General features: G+C 38.6%; 1 protein-coding gene and 1 non-coding gene across 2 annotated transcripts in view; one reads left to right on the top strand and one right to left on the bottom strand.

Moving 5' to 3' along the window:
• The window catches only part of CGA (glycoprotein hormones, alpha polypeptide), a 47235-nt gene extending 33988 nt beyond the window's left edge, over positions 1 to 13247 (bottom strand). The window contains exon 1 of the mRNA XM_066361334.1: positions 13172 to 13247. The gene's annotated coding sequence lies outside the window, so the exon portion shown is untranslated. The remainder of the gene's footprint in view (positions 1 to 13171) is intronic.
• Positions 13248 to 19638: 6391 nt separating this feature from the next.
• LOC136390007 (U1 spliceosomal RNA) lies at positions 19639 to 19802 on the top strand. Its single transcript, XR_010748538.1, has one exon. It is a non-coding gene; the product is annotated as a U1 spliceosomal RNA (small nuclear RNA).
• Positions 19803 to 21827: the final 2025 nt, after the last annotated feature.

Here is a 21827-nt window from a genome sequence, read left to right as displayed (position 1 = left end):
TAGCTACCTTGATGATGCCAGAATACCTTTGAGATAACATGCAGAAGTTGGCATAGCCACAGCATGGATGGAATCTGATCACACTGGGGTACAAAATTTTTGTTGCATCCACAAAAATACTTGTTCTTACCTAATTCGAGTGTGCTGATCTCAAATCTGACATTAGTTTTTCTATGTAAGCTACAGTTTTTTTGCAATTCAAGATTTTAGTTTTTCATCTTATTGTAAAATTTTCAACATTTAGTTTAACAATGAAGTAGAATGTCTTCTTGGGCAACATCTTTGTGAAAATATAATAATTTATATAATGCAGTAAATACACTAATACACTAAAAGATATGATTGCATCAGAATTTGTCTACAATTTCAAAATAGAACATATTAAAACACTTATTTTAATCATAAAATTTGCACAAAAATTATTTAAATTCTATATATTTAGGCAAAAATTTGCATTTGTAGCTCTTGTGTTTGTGTACTTGTTGAGGACAATCTTATTTGATGCTCCAGCAATAGTCTGCTCATCACTAACAGCTTCAAGATTTTTGGGAAACTTATCAAGGTGACTGTTCAGGAAGTGAATCTTTTTTTTTTTTTTTTTTTTTTCAGTTAGGAAGATATATTTTAATATATGTAGCTTGTTCTTTTTTCTTTTTTTTTATAAATTTTTATTAATGTTAATGGGATAACATTAATAAATCAGGGTACATATATTCAAAGAAAACATGTCTAGGTTATCTTGTCATTAAATTATGTTGCATACTCCTCGCCCATAGTCAGATTGTCCTCCGTCACCCTCTATCTAGTTCTCTGTGCCCCTCCCACTCCCCCTAACTCTCTTCCTCCCACCCTCCTATGTCCTCCCTCCCCCCACCCCTGGTAACCACCACACTCTTGTCCATGTCTCTTAGTCTCGTTTTTATGTTCGACCAATGTATGGAATCATGTAGTTCTTGTTTTTTTCTGATTTACTTATTTCACTCCGTATAATGTTATCAAGATCCCACCATTTTGCTGTAAATGATCTGAAGTCATCATTTCTTATGGCTGAGTAGTATTCCATAGTGTATATGTGCCACATCTTCTTTATCCAGTCTTCTATTGAAGGGCTTTTTGGTTGTTTCCATGTCTTGGCCACTGTGAACAGTGCTGCAATGAACATGGGGCTACATGTGTCTTTACGTATCAATGTTTCTGAGGTTTTGGGGTATATACCCAGTAGAGGGATTGCTGGGTCATAAGGTAGTTCTATTTGAAGTTTTTTGAGGAACCACCATACTTTCTTACATAATGGTTGTACTACTTTACATTCCCACCAACAGTGGATGAGAGTTCCCTTTTCTCTGCAGCCTCTCCAACATTTGCTATTACCCGTCTTGTTGATAATAGCTAATCTAACAGGGGTGAGGTGGTATCTCATTGTAGTTTTGATTTGCATTTCTCTAATAACTAATGAAGCTGAGCATCTTTTCATATATCTGTTGGCCATTTGTATTTCTTCCTGGGAGAAGTGTCTGTTCATGTCCTCTTCCCATTTTTTTATTGGATTGTTTGTTTGTTGTTGAGTTTTATGAGTTCTTTGTAAATTTTGGATATTAGGCCCTTATCTGAGCTGTTGTTTGAAAATATCATTTCCCATTTAGTTGGCTGTCTGTTTATTTTGATATCAGTTTCTCTTGCTGAGCAAAAACTTTTTATTCTGATGTAGTCCCATTCATTTATCTTTGCCTTCACTTCTCTTGCCATTGGAGTCAAGTTCATAAAATGTTCTTTAAAACCCAGGTCCATGAGTTCAGTACCTATGTCTTCTTCTATGTACTTTATTGTTTCAGGTCTTATATTTAGGTCTTTGATCCATTTTGAATTAATTTTAGTACACGGGGACAGGCTGTAGTCGAGTTTCATTCTTTTGCATGTGGCTTTCCAGTTTTCCCAACACCATTTGTTGAAGAGGCTTTCTTTTCTCCATTGTGTGTTGTTGGCCCCTTTATCAAAGATTATTTGACCATATATATGTGGTTTTATTTCTGGGCTTTCTATTCTGTTCCATTGGTCTGAGTGTCTATTTTTCTGCCAATACCATGCTGTTTTGATTATCGTGGCTCTATAATATAGTTTAAAGTCAGGTATTGTAATGCCCCCAGCTTCATTCTTTTTCCTTAGGATTGCTTTGGCTATTCGGGTTTTTTATAGTTCCATATAAATCTGATGATTTTTTGTTCCATTTCTTTTAAAAATGTCATAGGAATTTTGATGGGAATTGCATTAAATTTATATATTGGTTTGGGTAATATGGCCATTTTAATTATATTTATTCTTCCTATCCAAGAACAAGGAATATTTTTCCATCTCATTGTGTCTTTTTCTATTTCTCTTAATAATGCCTTGTAGTTTTCATTATATAGGTCCTTTACATTCTTTGTTATGTTTATTCCTAGGTATTTTATTTTCTTTCTTGCAATCGTGAAGGGGATTATTTTTTTTAGTTTGTTCTCAAATGATTCATTGTTGGCATATAGAAAGGCTATGGACTTTTGTATGTTAATTTTGTATCCTGCGACCTTACTGTATTGGTTTATTGTTTCTAATAATCTTTTTGTGGAGTCCTTCGGGTTTTCGATGTATAGGATCATATCATCAGCAAAAAGTGATACCTTTACTTCTTCTTTTCCGATATGGATGCCTTTTATTTCTTTGTCTTGTCTGATTGCTCTGGCCAGAACTTCTAGCACCACATTAAATAAGAGTGGAGAGAGTGGACAACCCTGTCTTGTTCCTGATTTAAGGTGGAAAGTCCTCAGTTTTATGTCATTTAATATGATGTTGGCTGATGGTTTATCATATATGGCCTTTATCATGTTGAGATATTTTCCTTCTATACCCATTTTGTTGAGAGTCTTAAACATAAAATTGTGTTGTATTTTATCGAATGCCTTTTCTGCATCTATTGATAAGATCATGTGGTTTTTGTTCTTTGTTTTGTTGATATGGTGTATTATGTTAACCGTTTTACGTATGTTGAACCATCCTTGAGATTCTGGGATGAATCCCACTTGATCATGATGTATTATTTTTTTAATATGTTGTTGTATTCGGTTTGCCAGTATTTTGTTTAGTATTTTAGCATCTGTATTCATTAGAGATATTGGTCTGTAGTATTCTTTCTTTGTGCCATCCTTGCCAGGTTTTGGTATGAGGGTTATGTTGGCCTCATAAAATGTGTTTAGAAGTATTGCTTCTTCTTCAATTTTTTGGAAGACTTTGAGTAGAATAGGAACCAAGTCTTCTTTGAATGTTTGATAGAATTCACTAGTATAACCGTCTGGGCCTGGACTTTTATTTTTGGGGAGGTTTTTAATAGTTTTTTCTATTTCCTCCCTGCTGATTGGTCTGTTTAGGCTTTCTGCTTCTTCATGACTCAGTCTAGGAAGGTTGTATTGTTCTAGGAATTTATCCATTTCTTCTAGATTGTTGTATTTGGTGGCATATAGTTTTTCATAGTATTCTACAATAATTCTTTGTATATCTATGATGTCTGTGGTGATCTCTCCTCTTTCATTTTGGATTTTATTTATTTGAGTCCTGTGCCTTTTTTCCTTGGTGAGTCTTGCCAAGGGTTTGTCAATTTTGTTGATCTTTTCAAAGAACCAGCTCCTTGTTTTATTGATTTTTTCTATAGTTTTTCTGTTCTCTATTTCATTTATTTCTGCTCTGATTTTTATTATCTCCTTTCTTCGGCTGGTTTTGGGTTGTCCTTGTTCTTTTTTTTCTAGTTCCTTAAGGTGTGAAGTTAAGTGGTTTACTTGGGCTCTCTCTTGTTTGCTCATATAGGCCTGAAGTGATATGAACTTTCCTCTTATTACTGCTTTTGCTGCATCCCAGAGATTCTGATATGTCGTATTTTCATTTTCATTTGTCTGTATATATCTTTTGATCTCTGCGCTTATTTCTTCTTTGACCCATTCATTTTTTAGAAGTATGTGGTTTAGTTTCCACATTTTTGTGGGTTTTTCCCCCTCTTTTTTGCAGTTGAATTCTAGTTTCAAGGCTTTATGATCAGAGAATATGCTTGGTACAATTTCAATTTTTCTAAATTTGCTGATATTGTCTTTGTGGCCCAACATATGGTCAATTCTTGAGAATGTTCCATGTACACTAGAGAAAAATGTATACTCTGTCGCTTTGGGATGAAGTGTCCTGTAGATGTCTATCATATCCAGGTGTTCTAGTATTTCGTTTAAGGCCACTATATCTTTATTGATTCTCTGTTTGGATAACCGATCTAGAGCCGTCAGCGGTGTATTGAGGTCTCCAAGTATGATTGTATTTTTGTTAGTTTTTGTTTTAAGGTCAATAAGTAGCTGTCTTATATATTTTGGTGCTCCTTGGTTTGGTGCATATATATTAAGGATTGTTATGTCTTCTTGATTCAATTCCCCTTAATCATTATGAAATGACCATTTTTGTCTCTGAGTACTTTTTCTGTCTTGTAGTCAGCATTATCAGATATGAGTATTGCTACACCTGCTTTTTTTGGGGTGTTATTTGCTTGGAGTATTGTTTTCCAGCCTTTCACTTTGAATTTGTTTTTATCCTTGTTGCTTAGATGTGTTTCTTATAGGCAGCATATAGTTGGATTTTCTTTTTTAATCCATTCTGCTACTCTGTGTCTTTTTATTGGTAAGTTTAATCCATTTACATTTAGTGTAATTATTGACACTTGTGGGTTCCCTATTGCCATTTTATAAATTGCTTTCTGTTAGTTTTTTATCTTGTTTGATTCTTCTCTTTTGTTTTTCTATCATTTGTTTTTGTTTGTTTGTATTCCATTCTTCTTTCCTCTGTTGCTACCTTTTTTAAGTCAAGTGTTTTTGTGGTGGTTTTTTCAAGGGTGGTTACCATTAAGTAATGAAAAGGGTACCTACCATATTCATTGTAGTACCCTATCTTATGAGTATTTCTGCACTTCATTGTCCTTTGCTACTGTTAATCTCCATCCTCTCCCCCCTTTTTTTTCTTTTGTTGTCACAGTTTAAGTTTGGTTTTATTGTGTTCTTGATGGAGCTGTTACTTGTGGTTTTGTTTTGTTTTGTTCTTTGAATCTGGTTGGAAAACCCCCTTTAGTATTTCCTGGAGTGAGGGCTTTCTGCTGATAAATTCTCTCATCTTTTCTGTATTTGTGAATGTTTTTATATCTCCTTCGTACTTGAAGGATAGCTTTGATGGGTATAGTATTCTTGGCTGAAAGTTCCTTTCTTTCAGGGCTTTAAATATTGGGGTCCACTCTCTTCTAGCTTGTAGAGTTTCTGCTGAGAAATCTGATGATAATCTAATAGGCCTTCCTTTATATGTTGTACTCTTCTTTTCCCTGGCTGCCTTGAGAATTTTTTCTTTGTCATTGGTTTGTGTCATCTTTATTATGATGTGCCTTGGAGTGGGTTTGTTGGGGTTAAGAAAACTTGGTGTTCTGTTTGCTTCTTGAATTTGAGGCTTTAGTTCTTTCCACAGGCTTGGGAAGTTCTCGTCTATTATTTGTTTGAGTATATTCTCCATTCCATTTTCTTTCTCTTCTCCCTCTGATATACCTATTATTCTTATGTTATTCTTTCTGATGGAGTCAGACAATTCCTGTAGGGCTTTCTCGTTTTTTATTATTTTTGAGTCTCTTTCTTCTTCTCTCTGTTGTGCCTCAAGTTGCTTGTCTTCTATTTCACTAATCCTATCTTCTATCTGGGCTGTTCTGTTAGCTAAGCTTGTTACCTCGTTTTTCAGCTCGTGAATTGAGTTTTTCATTTCTGTTTGATTTGTTTTTATAGTTTCAATTTCCTTGGTAATATATTCTTTGTGTTCATTGAGTTGTTTTCTGATCTCCCTAAATTGCCTTTCTGTGTTTTCTTGTATATCTCTGAGTATTTTTAAGATTTCTATTTTAAATTCTCTGTCATTTAGCTCCAAGGCTTCCAATTTGTTAAATCTTTTCTCCATAGATTTTTCCACATCTATTTGTGTTACCTCTCTATCTTTTGTATCCATAATATTCGATTTCCTCTTTCTTATTGGCATCTGAGGGTGGTCTTGTTGATAGCACTAATTAGAATTAATAAAGAGTAAAAAGTAAAAAAAAAAAAAAAAAAAGGTAAAACACCCCACAAAAAAAAAACAGTAATAATTTATTATTTCCCCCTTTTTTCTTTCTTCTCTTCCCCTCCTCTCCCCTCCTCAGGGAAATATCGTGATGACCTGTGAATTATATTATGCTAAATGGAACAAAAACTGCCTATAACGGAGGGCCTGATTTGGGGTGAAGAGTTCAAGGGGCAAAAAAAGGGAGTAGGGACCTACTAAATGCAAAAAAAAAAAAAAGGAGAAAATCTTAGACAAGCATAAGATGATTTGCTTGTAAGTGATGGTCGACTAAGAGATACAATGAGAGGGATAAGAGGGAACCAGAAAAAAGGAGAAAAAAAAGAATAATAAAGAATAAAAAAAAATAAAAATAAAATGTAAAAATCTGTTGTAATAAGTGGAGTGAAGACTAAATACAATGGAGACCTTGGGTTGGGAGGAATGCTAGTGAGTTAAAAAGCAATGTAAAAAGTACCCAAAATGCCACAAAAATAAACAAACAAACAAAAAAACAAAAACAAAAGCGAAAAAAAAAAAAAACAACTTGAGTCCCAAATTAAATAATGTGTTCGTGATTGAGGATTTAATGGGAGGAAATGTAAAAGGAGAAAAGAAGAAATGAATAGAAGGGAAAAAATAAGAAAAAGAGAAAAATGAAGGAAGAAAAAAAGGAAGAGAAAAAAACAAAATAAAGCAAAACAAAAAAAACAAAAGGGGAGAGAGTGAGAGTTAAGTGTTTTGGAGTGTAACCTTAAAGGGGAGTGAGGATGAAGAAAAGAAATAAAATGTAACACTCATGGGTAGTGTAGTTCAAGAAAAGGGAAGCATAAGATGGGCAGAGAATAAACGGACCGAGGTGGAGGAAATAGAAATAATAATAATAAAGGCAATAAGATAGAAGAAACAAACAACAACAATGAAAAATTAGTGGAACAAATTATAAAGTCTGTGGATTTTTCTTGATTTTGAGAGGTTAACTTCTTTTTTTTTCTTTTCTCTCCCTCTTCCTGGTCGGTGACTCTGTACCCCAGGCTCTGCCCCTGTGTCACACTTAGGTAGGGATTTGCAGTTGATGGGATTCTATGGCAATGTCACATAATTGGCTTTAGTCTTGCTGGTAGTCAAGGCTTGTTGGCGTTTGCAGGGTCCAACAATGAGGGAGTTTGCTTTCCTGGAATCTCTCTCCTAGTCTCCCCTTCCTGAATTAGCAGCCTGGTGATCCAGCTATAAGGCTGCTACTGCTTCTGCCTGGGGAGTAAGAGGCTCAAAGAGCTAGGAAATCCCCACTCTATCCCCACTCAGCGCAAGGCTTTGGGAAAGGCTCTGGCAGTCAGGCGGGGCTGGGAGTCAATTGTTGTCAAGGTTTCTGTTCAGCGCCTAGCATTCAGTTGGACCACTCAACCCAGGCTTTCCACACTTTGTAGCCTGTTTTGGCTGGGAAGAAGAGGCACTAGTCGCTGCTTGCGACTAGTGTATTATAGATCTTATTATCTGCCAAGTCCCTCTTGTTAGCGTTTATTCCTGAATATGGAGGCTCTGTCAATCAGAAGTTTCCCCTGCCCCCTTAGCGAGAGGCACTAAAAAATATCACGCCTCTTGTCTTGGATCGCTGAACTGAGAGAGATCTTATCAATTAGAGCCCCGTGGGTGCGCAGATTTCGTGGGTTAAGCTAATTTCAGTGATTGGATCTGCAGCTGTGCTCCAGAAAGTATTTCAGGCTGCCCGCAGGCCCCTCCCCCAATGCTTGATTGTTAGCTTGAATGGCTGGGTGAGGTGCCCCGCCCACGCAGAGAATCTCCCAAGTAGGAAGACAGCCCTGGCGCCTCTCCGCCTCTCCTGCTCGCCCCGCCGCTGGCGGCTGGGGTGCCCCAGGCGCAAGGGATAATGGGGCACCCTGGGTGTGCAGGCCAGTGGGGCCCTCTGGGCTCGTGGGACGCCCAGGGCACGCGCGCGAATGGGGTGCTCCGGCACCGGCCGCTGGGGACACTGGTGGTGCTCGCTCTGCGACCGGACTGCGGCACCGGGCGCGCGCCGGCGGCTGCTCACCGCTCCCGAGTGTGGGCCAACTCACCACAGGCGCACTCCCTCCGTGGCTTGAATGAACGTCCCTGCGGTAGTTAGCTTCCTCCACACCCTCGTCTCTCAGATTCAAGTGATAACAGTCCTTTCGCTTTCAGTTTGTGTGGAACTCCGGAATGCTCCGAGGATAAATTTTTCTGTTTCTAGTTGATAAATTTGTTGAGATTTTGGAGAGATCTGTCGGACGCGCTGCTCACGGCGCCATTTCTGTGACGTCACTCCTCAGGAAGTGAATCTTAACACTCATGTCACATCCAATGTTGCGGAAAGCCAACAGCATCTTTTGAACCAGAAGTTCATAGTTTTCTGCTTTTTTTGTTGCCAATGAAGTTCTTTGTAACTGCCACAAAAGACTGCCATACTGCTTTCTCCTCCTTATTTGTCTTCCTGGCAAATTCTTCATCATGTATGAGGGTTCACATTTGAGGTCCATCGAATACACCTGCTTTTATCTTCTCAAAAGACAAGGCAGGATGCCTGACCAGGCAGTGGCGTAGTGGATAGAGCGTCAAACTGGGATGCAGAGGACCCAGGTTCGAGACCCCGAGGTCGCCAGCTTGAGCGTGGGCTCATCTGGTTTGAGTAAAGCTCACCAGCTTGAATCCAAGGTCGCTGGCTCCAGCAAGGGGCTACTCAGTCTGCTGAAGGCCCGCGGTCAAGGCACATATGAGAAAGCAATCAATGAACAACTAAGGTGTTGCAACGCCCAATGAAAAACTAATGATTGATGCTTCTCATCTCTCTCCGTTCCTGTCTGTCTGTCCCTGTCTATCCCTCTCTCTGACTCACTCTCTGGCTCTGTAAAAAATAAATAAATAAATAAAAAATAAAATAAAATAAAAAATAAAAAATTTATAAAAGACAAGGCAGGAAAAGCAGAAATAATATGTCGAAAGCATTCACTTTCTCTATTCAAAGCCTGAACAAGCTGCTTCATTAAGCCAAGTTTGATGTGAAGTGGGGGGAAAATGATCCTGTCTCGATTAACTACAGGTTCATTTACAATATCTTGCATCCCTAATTCCAGAGCTTCACGTTTCGGCCACTCCTTCTGTGTCCAGTGTTTCTCCCGAGCTCAGCTGTCTCACAAACACAGAAAGCAAGGATACTTGCGAAACCTCTCTGTTGGCCTAGCAGGAAATTTACCATTTTAAGATCTACACAAACAATCCATTTATGCTCCTCATACTTCAGAAGGCCGAGGACAATTTTTATGTCATTATAATCTTCTCACAGATGAGTTGAATAACCAATTGGAACTGCTGCATAAGCATTACCATTCTGTAGGAGAACACATTTCAGACTCTGTTTAGAGCTGTCAAGAAATAGCTGCCATTCTGTTGGACTGTAAGTGGTAACACCTAGCTGGTTGAGAAGACTACTGATATCATGACAGTAAACAAAGTGTTTGTCTTTGGAAAAAAAGTCCACAAAAATTTGTTCACACTTCCTGAAATGGGATACTTTAGCTAACCAGTGAAGTACATTCTTTCCTTGAAGCCTGGAGCCTAATAACTCAGCTGCTCTCTTTGATAGGCCAAAATCTCTTACTAAGTCATTCAATTTGGGTTGGCTGAATTGTTGAGGGGTTAATGACTGCTTGGCATCAGAAGAAGACCCTTCAGATTCTACAACCATTTCCTCATGCATCTTATCAAAATACACATGATCACCATGTTCACTTTCTTCATCCTTAGAAGAAATAAAACCATTGAAAACTGGAACCAGGAGTGTCTCAGAGTGTGGGATAGGTCGTATTGCTGAAGGAATATTAGGATATGCGATCATATGCCGTATTTTCTTGCCGATTTTCTTTGTACAGAACAGACAGAAATAACAGTTACTGCTGTGGTCCTTAGGTTCATGCCAAACCATGAGAATACCAAAAGGCATTCCTTTGCGTTTTCCTTTTGTCCAGTCACGAAGCATTTCCTCACAATTATGACACACAATATGAGGAGTCCGATTCTTGTCTTGATCGCCAAGCAGGAACTTGAAAATAGGCAATATATGCTTGTGTCACAAATGATGAAATATTGTGCCTTTGATGTTGAAGTGTATAACAGCCACATATATAACAGAAGGTGTCAGGACTATTCTTACATTTACGCCTACTCGAAGAAGCCATGATTTGATCTTAAAACAAAATAAGAGGGTGTTTTTATCAGATAATAATTTTTTACATTTAAAAACAACTACAATTATGTAAAAGTGATGTTTGTAAAACATTAATTGCCTTGTGGTTATGTTCAATCCAAGAGTCATTGCCCTTTAACTCCAATTTAAAAACCAATGCATGCCATTAACTGTAACAAAAAAATTAAACTTGCATAAAAACTAGAGCATGCACCAAAAAACGGATTTCAGATTTGGAATCAGTGATGCAGAAATATATAGAAACAGTTCTAAAACCTCATACAACAGAAAAATTAAAAAAAAAATTGTTCCCCTGTGTCATTAAAGGACTTTATACAGAAGACCCTTCCACACTGACTGCATGGATCATCAAGGTAAATAAGAAATAAGTTGTTATTATGATAAGGCACTGTGTTTAGGGGATTATTAGACCATTGGGTGTTGGCCTACCTGCTAAATACATTGCACCCAAAAAAAACTTTTGTGACTATAAGCCAACTTGTAATATCTAAATAATTTTTTTGTTCAAGTTGCCTTTTGTTCTAGTTGCCTGTGCTAGAAGCCAGCATGTCTTTTCTTTAACTTTCCTGAATGTGGCAAAAATCCATAACTCCTATTGCTAGAAAAATAAACAAATGCACATATGCACAAAATTTTGCCTAAAATTTCCAGATGTTTTCAGAACTCTAAGAGGCTCATCAATAGACCCTAGGCTAAGATCCCTGCTATTAGTAATAGTGTGTTAAGAATATAGAGGAGTCCTAGGTTTTAAGTGCATATTATTTCCAAGCTTTTCAATTTTACTCATCATCCCCTTCATATGCAGTTACCCAGTCACACTTATGTCTTTGATCTTTAAATTTTAAAAATGCAGAGAAATCTAGTTCTTCAACATTGATTTTTTCTCTCCCAAAGCAAAGATGTCAGTGTAATAGTTGCCAAACATCAATTCTGTGACCATGTCTTTCGATTTCTGTATCGATTGTGAGTAATCCCTGCGTCAGAACCATCAGTGGTGTAATGGTCAATATTCTATGCCAGACACTGTTCAATTGCCTTTGGAAATAGAATCTTTACTCCCTAGCAGGACCCTTGAGACCTTTTCAATTTTGCCCTTGTCAAGCTCCTTAACCTCATTTCTCATCACTCCCTTACACAAACTTTTTGTTCTTATAATATTAAACTGTTGATGGTGCACTGAATCTATTCTGTTCTTTCATGCCTCTGTGACTTTGCCTGAAATGTCCTTTCCCCTGACTGTCCAAAAATTCTAATTATCCTCTTAAGATTCACCCCAAACATTATCTTTTCAGTAATCATCCCTGACCTGCACACTCCTGAGTAAACTCTCCCTAGCAGTACTCCCATCATATTGTCAATGCCCCTGCAATAGTACTCATCACACAGTGAGAATTCTACTGCTCTACCTTCCATTAATCTCTTAGCTTTTGGGGGGTAAATACTGTCTTTTACTGCATATTCTTTTCAGGTACCTGACACACATTGAAGTATGCTATGTTCTCAAGGAACTCACTTTCAGGGCAGGTAGTTAAGGATACATGAAGAAAACAAGCAAATGTAACATACCATGTTTTAAAGACACCAGCAGAAGTATGCTCAAAATAGTATGGGAATACACAGGATGGAACAATTACTTCTGGAAGAGTGGAGGTGGTAGAGAAGAAGAAAGTGGGTGAAGGAGACATCCAGGGAAGGTTGCACTGGAGAAGAGACTTTTGAGTTGGGTCTTAAGAATTGAGTCAGAGCTTGCCAGAGAGGAGAGAGAAGGATTTGTGCAGGGATCCCTTACGGGGAAGAGCTCTGCTTCTTTATTACATAATCTGACAGGCAGAAACTTCAGATTTTTTCTAGGCTTTCCTGGCTAAGACACCTGCCCTCAGTCACTTCACTCCTTTGTCAGCTCCACTCTCCCCAGGGCTTGATCCTGAGTACCTTCCTGGTGCATCTGAATCACTGACCACCCTGGCACACGAATGGGGTGCACAAGGTCTGCCTTGTCTATCAACTTGTCAGGCATGGGCAAATTTGATTTCCATGACATTGTGTTGGAGTAACTGGAGTGAATTGTCTCACCTGTGGCAAGAACTTAACTGAATTATTTGTCACTGTTAGAAAGCCATCTAAAATTGGTTTAGCAAAAGGGGGCAAGATTGGGAGACTATGGTGACTCATGCTATATAAATACACCTGGGCCTCAGCACCTCCATTTTCCATTTTGGTCCTTCTTCCAGAGCTTTCCATTCTTTTTTATTTTTTTGTAAATAAATTTTTATTAATTTTAATGGGGTGACATCAATAAATCAAGGTACATATGTATATATTCAAAGAAAACATGTCCAGGTTATCTTGTCATTCAATTATGTTGCATACCCATCACCCAAAGTCAGATTGTCCTTCGTCACCTTCTATCTAGTTTACTTTGTGCCCCTTCCCCTCCCCTCCCCCTCTCCCTCCTCCTCCCCCCCCTCCCCCCGTAACCACCACACTCTTGTCCATGTCTCTTAGTCTCGTTTTTATGTCCCACCAATGTATGGAATCATGCAGTTCTTGTTTTTTTTCTGATTTACTTATTTCACTCCATATAATGTTATCAAGATCCCACCATTTTGTTGTAAATGATCCAATGTCATAATTTCTTATGTCTGAGTAGTATACCATAGTGTATATGTGCCACATCTTCTTTATCCAGTCTTCTATTTTTTTTACAATGATTAAAGCCTTTATGCAAACTCTTGGCCAATACAGCAAAAATATTCTTTTTTATACATATACATGCCTCTCCTTTTATATATATATATACACACTCACTTTTTTTTCCCGAAGTTAGAAGCAGGAGGCAGTCAGACTCCCACATGCGCCTGACCGGGATCCCCTTGGCATGCACACCAGGGGGTGATGCTCTGCCCATCCAGGGTGACACTCCCTGCAGCTGGAGCCATTCTAGTGCCTGAGGCAGAGGCCAGGGAGCCGTCCTCCGTGCCTGGGCCAACTTTGCTCCAATGGAGCCTTGGCTGCTGGAGGGGAAGAGAGAGATAGAGAGGAAGGAGAGAGGGTAGGATGGTGAAGCAGATGGGTGCTTCTCCTGTGTGCCCTGGCCAGGAATTGAACCCAGGACTTCCACACGCTGGGCCGATGCTCTACCACTGAGCCAACTGACCAGGGACTATACCTGCTTCTCTTTTATACCGCTTCTCCCATACCTCAAGAAATATGACTGCTGATGGATTCTAAGCTTCTTATGTCAGAGCTTCTATCACTGTGGGGGATTTTTTCATGTGCCCAAGCAAAAAAAAAAAAAGGAAAAAAACAGGACTCTGGCCTGACCTCAGTCAGATTGCACCCCTGGATCAATTGTTGCAGGCTGAATAATGCCCCTCCCACAAAGATATCTGCATCCTAACCTCAGAACCTGTGAATACATTACCTTACATGGTAAAAGGAACTTTGCATGTGTGACTAAATTAAGTCTCTTCATATAAAGAGAGATTACCATATGTCCCCATGTATAAGATGCACCCTTTTCTGAAAAATGTGGCGTCTAAAAACTGGGTGCTTCTTATACAGGTGGTTGTAGATTTTTTTTTACTTGCATTTCATGCTTATTCACACTTGATTTTGCACTCACTGTTGTTGATTTTTTTACTTGCATTTCCTGCTTTTTCAGACTTGTTGTCTTTGCATTCATTGTTTCACACTTGTTACTGGTATATATCACGGTAGTTTGCATTTTGCCATGTTCTGCCTAGAAATGGCTCAGAAAAGATTTTCGTACAATGCTGAATTTAAGTTAAAAGTGATCCAGTTTGCAAAAGTGAATGGAAATCATGCTGCTGAACATAAGTTTGGATTTCCTCCAACTGAGAAATCAATCTGAGACTGGCTATGGGAAGAAGAAACCCTACTGCAAACACCACAGCAGAAGAAGGCCATGAGAGGCAAATCAGAAAAATGGCCTGATTTAGAGAGGGAATTGAAGAGCAAAGGGCAATTGGAATTCCTATTCCACAAAGATGTTTCACCATGAGGCAAGAAGAATTGCTGATGAAAAAGAAGTTACTGATTTCAAAGGAGGAGACAATTGGTGCTTCAGATTCATGAAACAGAACAGACTAAGCATGTGTGCACGCACCAGACTTTCCCAAAAGATGCTTGAAAGCTATGAGCAGAAGGTCCTTGCATTTCATTGTTTTGTCATTCAATGTCAAAAGACACATCAGTTTGAGTTGGGACAGATTGCAAATATGGATGAAGCCCTCCTTCAATTTGTTTTCAAACACAAAACAATGCCAAAATAAGACATTCCTCGAGGAGTGATTGTCCATGTTCAGGACAAGAGTTGGATGGATCAGGATGGGAGGAAGATCTGGTTTGAGAAAGTTTGGAGAAGAAAACCAGGTGGGCTCTTACACAAACCTATTGGTGCTTGATCAGTTCAGGGCTCACATAACAAAAAATACAAAGAAGATTGTTGCAGAGCAAAAAACAAAGCTTGCCGTCATACCTGGAAGCTTGACATCCCAACTCCAACCACTTGATGTCAGCATTAACAAACCCTTCAAAGCTGCCATGAGAGACAAATGGAACCAATGCATGAAGTCTTTTCGGGACAATCTGACACCAGAAAAAAAGAATGAAGAAACCAACTCTAGGAGAAATTTGTACCTAGGTGAAAAGATCCTGGGATAATCTCAAGATTGAGATTGTTGTCAAATCATTTAAGAAGTGTGGCATTTCAAATGCCATAGATGGAACTGAGGACAAGATAATAATATGAAGACCATGATTCATCATCAGACACAGATAAGGACAAGCTAAGGGATGGTAGTTTTGACAGTGATGAGGCGTTGTATGAATTTTATGATGAATAAAGCTTGAGTTCAGTAACTTTATGTAATACATTTTTTTCCCCAAATTTCAGACCCCAAAATGAAGGTGTGTCTTATGTACATGGGGAAATACGATATACTGGATTATATGGGTGGGTACAATATAAACATAAGGGTTTTTATGGGAGAGAGTCAAGAAGATTAAAGAAAGAGAGATAAATGTAAGGATAGAAACAGAGAGGTTAGAGAGGAGATAAAATGCTATGCTGCTGGCTTTGAAGGTGAAGGAAGAGGCCATAAATCAAGAAATGTAAGCAGCATCTAGAAACTAGAAAAGGCAAGGAAATACATTTTCCCCTAGAGCCTCTGGGAAGAATTAAAGCCTGCTTTCAATAAATTTTATCCTAGTGAAACTGATTTCAGACTTCAGAACTATATGATAATAAATTTGTGTTGTTTTCAGCCAGTAAGTTTGTAGCCCTGTTATAGCAGCAATAGGAAGCTAACACACCAATCAAATATAACCAGGGAACCAGCTAAAATTTATCCAGCTTCAGTCAGATTCTGCCTTAGATTGATTTCCTATGACCAATACCACCCAGAGACAGTGTCTATGTTCTAAGCTAATTAGAGAATCAACAGTTGTGGAGTTACTTTTATTTAAGTTAGTAAACTCCATTGAGTATTCTCAAAATCTAAGATTTCTTTACTGTTATAAGACCAGATGTTAAAGATAAGGAGTCTAATACATTGACTTTATGGATAACTTTAGTATATATATCCAAAAACTAACTGAATTTTATAACATATTATATAATAATAAACCATTATAAGATGTAATTTTCTATTCAATTACTTTCATTGGCTGTCTCTCATATATCAGACACTGTTCACCCCACATTGGTGATAAGTAAACAGAAATGTATGTATACTCCCTTCACAGTGCTTACGGTTGAGTGCGACACATACATTTTTTAAAAAGCCCAAAGAAATACATAATTATAATTGCAATAATGTTCTGATGGAAAAGAGGAAACAAAATATGAAACAAAATTTAGCTGAGAAACAGGTCGAGAATATCTAGAGTTTTTATCTTCAGTATGCAAGGGGAATAAAATGATCAGAAATAAAGATGAATTAGCCATACTTACCTCTTTTTTCCTTAGGTAATTTAACATTTATATTTCCCTAATAAAGGTCCAATCTAAATTTTGAATATGTAGCTTCTCATTATGTTCTTCTATCTTTTATTTATTCTAAGCAGCCCAGGAAAGATTGGTTGTGGCTTCCTATGGAGCCCTATCTTAAAGCTTTCTGATGATCCAGACTTTAAGATAGGAACATATTTATCATAAAGGAAAAAGCCTCCCTAAATGCATTTAAGAACAAAATCCAGGTCTTCTAAAAAGTAGTAAATAAGATTACCCCAGAAAAAGCTTTGGCTGATCTTAGATATAGCTACAGAAAATATTTTTGTTTGTTTCCTCTGTGCTTTCTTGCAAACGGAATATTTAGCCTAAGATAAAGTAATGTCCCCACCTTTTTTCCATTCTTTTACATAGTTTACCCAGAAGCCATTCATGCTTGGGACAGAATAATAAAAAATAAGGCTCTGGAAAGGGTAAAGGCATCAGGAATCTTCCAGATTTTATGGGTGGCTTCTTGCTATATAATGACTTCTAAAATTCAGCCCTGCAGCTTCAAAGGAGAGGCTACTCCTCTCACCTCTTTCTTATCAATGGATTGCTGATCACAGACATGCTGCTCTCTCAGCAAACTGACAACACTCCCTGCAGGCTGTTTGATAAAGATTGCAGGGGCCCTGGCCTGTCAGCTCAGCGGTAGAGCATCAGCCCAGTGTGTGGATATCCTGGGTTGGGTTCCCAGTCAGGGCACACAGCAGAGGCACCCATCTGCTTCTCTACCCTTCCCCTTCTCCTTCCTCTCTATCTCTCTCTTCCCCTCCCACAGGCAAGACTCCATTGGAGCAAGGTTTGCCTGGGCGCTGATGATGGCTCCTTGGCCTGAGCCTCAGGCAGTAGAATGGCTCCAGCCCTAGCAGAGCAAGGCCCCTGTCTGGCAGAGCATCGCCCCATGGTGGGCATGCGGTGGATCTTGGTCAGGTGCATGCAAGAGTCTGTCTGACTGTCTACCAGCTTCTAACTTCAGACAAATACAAAAAAATTTTAAATTTAAAAAAAAAGATTGCAGAAGTCCCAAAAGACACAATTAATAATAAGACATCTGAAACAAATTAGAAGATGCTATTGGCTTCTTATTTCTACCAATGGTTTAATATCCTTAATGTTCTTTTTAAAAAAGGGAAAATCTCTCTCTCTCTCTCTCTCTCTCTCTCTCTCTCTCTTTCTCTTTGTCTCTCTCCTCTCATACACACACACACACACACACACACACACACACACACACACACAAAGCCATATCTTGGATTACAACAGATTTGAATTTATCTATCAGAGCGAATCTTATAAAGCCAGGTTATTCAAGGTATGAATTTGTGATTTAGGTTGTGAAATCTCATATCTTCGTTGATGAAATTATTACCATTATCATTAGAGTTATAAGTGATTTCTCTGAGGGCCAGAATCCAGACTAAGCAATGATATATATGATGGTACTATAATTATTTCTCAGAACAACCCCAAAAGATAGGAACTTTTATCTCTATTTTAAAATTAGTGAAAAGACATTTAGAAAACTAAGAAGCAATATAGCCAACATTTAATCCCAAACCCTAACTTTCCACATCCCAAGATGATCTCTGACTGCATGTCAGTATTGTTTTCATCTGTTGTATATTGACTTTAAAAGTTCAACTTAAATGAATAAAAAAAGTACATGGGATCATTAAGCCTTAAATACTATTTTGAATGCATGCTAATTTGTTTACTTTCATTAACTTTATACATATAAACCTGTCAGTTTAGATCCCAATCATAAGAATATTTTAATTTTATTTTTCAAAGGAAAAAAAAATTTAAGCAAGAGAGGGCAGGGGACAGACAGGGACAGACAGGCTAGAAGGGAGAGAAATCAGAAGCATCAATTCTTCATGTGGCACCTTAGTTGTTCATTGTGCCTTGACAGAGGGGCTCCAGCTGAGCTAGTGGCCCCTTGCTTAAGCCGGCAACCTTGGGCTTCAAGCCAATGACCTTTGGGCTCAAGCCAGTGACATGGGGTCATGTCTGTGATCCCATGCTCAAGCTAGCAACCTCGCACTCAAGCTGGCAACCTCAGGGTTTGGAACCTGGGTCCTCTGAATCCCATACCGACACTCTATCCACTGTGCCACCACATAGTCAGGCCAAAGGACAATTCTTTAACCTACAAATTTACTGCATCTGCCATCCAATAGGTATGTCAGTTCTATGTTTTTTAAACTAATGCTGGCTTTCTCAAATCAATACTTATCATAAAAAGCAAGGATTCTTTAGAGAAAGCCATTTCCCTGTTAAAATTATTAAACTCGCCTATTAGCTTGTGGAGAAATCTATCACAAAAATATGTTAGTTGAGATATACGAGGTTAAACTATGGTAACATTAATCCTGAATCTTAGTGGCTTAACATAATGAGAATTTATATCTTGCTCATACCATATGTCCATCACAGGTCATCAAGAGGCTTTGCTCCACTAAGGAAACCAGGTTGACCAACGTGTAGATGCTCCATATAGAATACATAGCTTCTGCAATTAGAAAAAAAAGAGGGACTACCAAGCTTTTTACCATCTCAGTCTGAAGATCACCTTTAGTCCCATTTCATTGTTCAAAACTAATCACATTGGCTTACAAACTACAAAGAGGATTAAAAATGTAAAAGATTGAATGGAATATTTGGTATTACTATCTCTGCCACAAATAATAATCATACTTTTGTCTTCCATTTATCTTTCTTGTCCTTTGAAAACAAAATAAATTGTCAAACTGCTTATACTCAAATAAAAAAATTTTAACTTTGTCTTCTTATGCCCATTTAAAATCTCCCTTAGAACTAGCTCAAGAATTAATCTGAAAAAAAAGGTGGTTTCTTGACAGGAAAGCTAAGAATTTCCATTGAGGCAAAAATAAGAATCTGCAATGCCCCCTTCCCCTCTCATATTTTTATCCTTGTGATTTGATGCCACTTTTCCTTGATCTGAGTGCATTACCCCACTATAAAGACAAGAAATATAGCCTGACTAGGTGGTGGCTTGTCAGTCTGAGATGCTGAGGACCCAGGTTTGAAACCCCGAGGTCTTGGGCTTGAGTGCTGGCTCACCAGTTTGAGTGCAGGGTCACCTGCTTGAGTATGGGATCATAGACATGACCCCATGGCCACTGGCTTGGGCCCAAAGGTCACTGGCTTGAGCCCAAGGTCACACTGGCTTGAGAAAGGGGGTCACTGACTCAGCTGGAGCACCCCAGTCAAGACATGTATGAAAAAGTAATCAATACTTACCTGGCAGGGGAGATACCATGATCATGAAGGTTGTTTTCCGAGGGCGAGGCTTATCTATTGCACTCCAGATGTACTGATCCCTGCGATTTCCCCGAATATGGGAAACTTGACTGCATAATTTGTGGTAGTGGGGGACTGCATTCACGCTCTCTCCTGACATGTTGAAAAAAAGAGAGAAAGAAAGAAAAAGCAATCAATGAACAGCTAAAGTGCTGCAACTATGAGCCAATGCATCTTATCTCTCTCCCTTCCTGTCTGTCTGTCTGTCTCTCTTTCTCTCACTTAAAAAAAAGACAAGAAATATAAGCACTCTCTTATATAGAGATGGCATGTCAATTCAAACACTCCAAGATTTTCTTTAACAGAGAATCATCTTCTTATCACATTACTTCCCCCAAAAGACTAGATACCAAGTACTCTAGAATTAGTCATTATTTTCTTTCAATATTACCCAACATTAAATGAGTTCATAATTTAAAACTCCATATATCTATTTAATAATATTTTACAATCAGTTTAACTTAATATGTTCACCAGAAAATTATATTTCTTCAAGGTATAACCTCTGGGTCCTTTACTGAACTACTTTTATGGTTAAAGAAAATACTTAATTATGGCTGCTCTAAAGTTTTTCCAGGGTAAATTAATTGTGTACATAATCAGGATGAAGAACTTTGACCTTCTGAAAGCTCATTTGCCTGTTTCAGAAATCAACAAACAGTTATTACTTTTTGAGAAGAATCTGTGCCCTGCCTACAGATGCTACCACAGCCATCTCTGTGCAGAGGTGAGGTAGCTGCCTTATTAGACCCCTAATTTGACATCCCAGATAATTTACTGTTAAAAGCTAAGCTAAGGCCTGTGGCACTACATATTGAATAATTGCTGCTTTCCAGACACATATTAGAATAACCTCACACCTACCCTTGGTCCATTCCTATCAAAACTCCCAGAAAGAGCCCTGGCCGGTTGGCTCAGCGGTAGAGCGTCGGCCTAGCGTGCGGAGGACCCGGGTTCGATTCCCGGCCAGGGCACACAGGAGAAGCGCCCATTTGCTTCTCCACCCCTCCGCCGCACTTTCCTCTCTGTCTCTCTCTTCCCCTCCCGCAGCCAAGGCTCCATTGGAGCAAAGATGGCCCGGGCGCTGGGGATGGCTCTGTGGCCTCTGCCTCAGGCGCTAGAGTGGCTCTGGTCGCAATATGGCGACGCCCAGGATGGGCAGAGCATCGCCCCCTGGTGGGCAGAGCGTCGCCCCATGGTGGGCGTGCCGGGTGGATCCCGGTCGGGCGCATGCGGGAGTCTGTCTGACTGTCTCTCCCCGTTTCCAGCTTCAGAAAAATGAAAAAAAAAAAAAAAAAAAAAAAAAAAAAAAAAAAAAAACCTCCCAGAAAGAAAAACACTTATGAATGATTGCCTATAAAATAATACAGATTATCCCTTCTTTTACCACTCAAAGTGTGATGCATAGACCAGAAATACTGGCATCATCCAAGAGCTTCTTAATTTGCAGAAACTAAAGCCCTAACTAAGACCTAGTAAATCAAAATCTTCATTTTAACAAGATTATGTACAATAAAGTTTAAGAAGTACTACTCTAAACCCCATTCCTAGTCTTAGAAGATAAGGAAGCAGAAAATACTCAATCAGAGCAGCAAAAAGAAAAAAGAATTTTTAAAAATGAGGGGAGTTTAAGGGACCTCTGGGACAGCATTAACCATAATAACATCTGCATCATAGGAGTACCAGAAGGAGAAGAGAATGAGCAGGGATTAAGAACCTATTTGAAGAAATAATAATTGCAAATTTCCCAAACCTAGTGCAGGAAAAAAAACAACACAAATCCTGGAAGAACAGAGAGTTCCAAACAAAATGAACTCAAAAAAGTCCACACCAAGACACATCATAATTTAAATACGAAAGGTTAAAGATAAAGAATGAATCTCAGAAGAAGCAAGAGAAAGACAGCTATCTACAAGGGAGTTCCCATAAGACTTCCAGCTGATTTTTTGCAGAAACTTTGCAAGCCAGAAGAGATTGGCATGAAACATTCAAAGTGATGAAAAGCAAGGATGCACAACCATGATTACTCTACCCAGTAAAGCTATCACTTAGAATTGAAGGACAGATAAAGAGCTTTCCAGAATAGGAAAAGCTAACAAAGTTTATCATCACCAAACTAGT

This window comes from Saccopteryx leptura, chromosome 1 (assembly GCF_036850995.1).
Source record: "Saccopteryx leptura isolate mSacLep1 chromosome 1, mSacLep1_pri_phased_curated, whole genome shotgun sequence".
In the NCBI taxonomy this organism is placed as follows: Eukaryota; Metazoa; Chordata; class Mammalia; order Chiroptera; family Emballonuridae; genus Saccopteryx; species Saccopteryx leptura.
The sequence above is the reverse complement of the archived record's forward strand: the minus strand, read 5'-3'. Positions and strand labels throughout refer to the sequence as shown.